The sequence below is a fragment of the Schistocerca nitens genome, unplaced genomic scaffold (genome assembly GCF_023898315.1).
Source record: "Schistocerca nitens isolate TAMUIC-IGC-003100 unplaced genomic scaffold, iqSchNite1.1 HiC_scaffold_243, whole genome shotgun sequence".
Taxonomy (NCBI): Eukaryota; Metazoa; Arthropoda; class Insecta; order Orthoptera; family Acrididae; genus Schistocerca; species Schistocerca nitens.
In genome coordinates, this window is record NW_026045784.1 from 15,001 (window position 1) to 17,500 (window position 2,500).

Sequence of the window (2,500 nt, forward strand, 5' to 3'; positions counted from 1 at the left end):
CTAATAGATGCAGAGCCATCGGAATATAGATGGCATACGACATACAACAGTCCCTATACATGCTGACAGTCTGTGCACACATGCGAACTACACGTCACCCAGACACTCTATCACACACTACTCTCTGGCTGTAACAGACACAGACAAGATATCTAAGCACCAGCATGGAACAACATCCAGTGCATCCTCTCCGCCACATTACACCATTCACACTATGATAACAAAACCAGGAGGTCCACCCCAAAAACAGAATATCTCACTCTTCCAACAACCATCATTACTCAGATAAGCCACAAACACCCACACATGTCCTAGACAGGGGTGCAACCAACACCACCACACTGCCTTGTCTCACAGCATATAAGCAATGGCAGGAATGAAAGACACAGGCCTGCCACTCCCTTGCCACACCCACGCAACCGGCGCACCACCTCCCCTGAGAGAAAGATGCATCCTGACGTGACACATCTCAGGGTGCCTCAGGCGTCCACTTACCATCATCACTATGAACGAACCTCGTCCCCTCCCCCCTCATACACCATCCCTTAACCTAACCTATGTTGCACCTTAACCTAACCTATGTTGCACCTTAACCTAACCTATGTTGCACCTTAACCTAACCTATGTTGCACCTTAACCTAACCTATGTTGCACCTTAACCTAACCTATGTTGCACCTTAACCTAACCTATGTTGCGCCTTAACCTAACCTATGTTGCGCCTTAACCTAACCTATGTTGCGCCTTAACCTAACCTATGTTGCGCCTTAACCTAACCTATGTTGCGCCTTAACCTAACCTATGTTGCGCCTTAACCTAACCTATGTTGCGCCTTAACCTAACCTATGTTGCGCCTTAACCTAACCTATGTTGCGCCTTAACCTAACCTATGTTGCGCCTTAACCTAACCTATGTTGCGCCTTAACCTAACCTATGTTGCGCCTTAACCTAACCTATGTTGCGCCTTAACCTAACCTATGTTGCGCCTTAACCTAACCTAAGTTGGGGCTTAACCTAACCTAAGTTGGGGCTTAACCTAACCTAAGTTGGGGCTTAACCTAACCTAAGTTGGGGCTTAACCTAACCTAAGTTGGGGCTTAACCTAACCTAAGTTGGGGCTTAACCTAACCTAAGTTGGGGCTTAACCTAACCTAAGTTGGGGCTTAACCTAACCTAAGTTGGGGCTTAACCTAACCTAAGTTGGGCCCTAACCTAACCTAAGTTGGGCCCTAACCTAACCTAAGTTGGGCCCTAACCTAACCTAAGTTGGGCCCTAACCTAACCTAAGTTGGGCCCTAACCTAACCTAAGTTGGGCCCTAACCTAACCTAAGTTGGGCCCTAACCTAACCTAAGTTGGGCCCTAACCTAACCTAAGTTGGGCCCTAACCTAACCTAAGTTGGGCCCTAACCTAACCTAAGTTGGGCCCTAACCTAACCTAAGTTGGGCCCTAACCTAACCTAAGTTGGGCCCTAACCTAACCTAAGTTGGGCCCTAACCTAACCTAAGTTGGGCCCTAACCTAACCTAAGTTGGGCCCTAACCTAACCCACGTTGCGCCCTAACCTAACCCACGTAATTGTTTGTTATATGAATCTAGAAATTCGTGTAGCGTTGCCTAATCGCAACCCTCTCAACATAGTTCGCTGCGCGCACACTCTGGTGTCCTGCGTATTGAATCATGTTACGGTGCCTACCCTCACAACATCTAGCGAGTGTTGCGTACGTTCCACATGGTCCCGCTATCCACTGTAATGTGTACTGCTATAAGACGTATATCGCCCCCCCCCCCCCCCCCCCCCCCCCTGTCGCCTCTAGTTCGTCAGTCAGGAGTTTGCGTGTTCAATGAGCTTCGCAGCTGTGCAATGGCATCGGCATACGTACGCGGGCCACCTTCCACGTGTTCTCTCGTGCATACGTCGCAGCATGTATGTGGACTGATGTGGCGTGTCGTGACTCATAACATCCAGGCATGCAAGACCCATTGAATTCGCAAATGTAGATGGACGTCTACGTTTGCTGCCCAAGTTACGCAAATGAACTGGAAATCCGTTGTTGCGCGGTTGTTCGCGCTGGAGGTGAATCGTTGATATCGACGATCGGTACAGGTATTAACCGGTTGCTTCAGCGACACCCGTCATACCCACGAACGTGAGTGGGCATGTGGGTATGAAGCGATACGCGGCGGTGGCTGGGTGGGACCGTCCCCGGCCGGTGAGGGGGGGGCGCCCGGCGTGCTGGCCGCGCGCTGCGTGGGCGCACGCGCGGCAGCCGGCTGGTGGGGGCGCCCAGTGGCAGGCGCGCCGGCTGACGGACGCGGCAGGCGGCGCATCTGCGTGCCGGCGCACCCAGCGCGCGGCGCCGTGCGGCCAAAGTGGGTCCTCCCGGGCCCGGTGCGAAGCGCGGTGGACATCTGCAGTGTGCTGGTCCGATTGAGGACTGTGTGCGTTGAGGATGCGCCGCCGCCCGGCACTCGGCGCCGCGACGCCGTCTGCTGCTCGGTC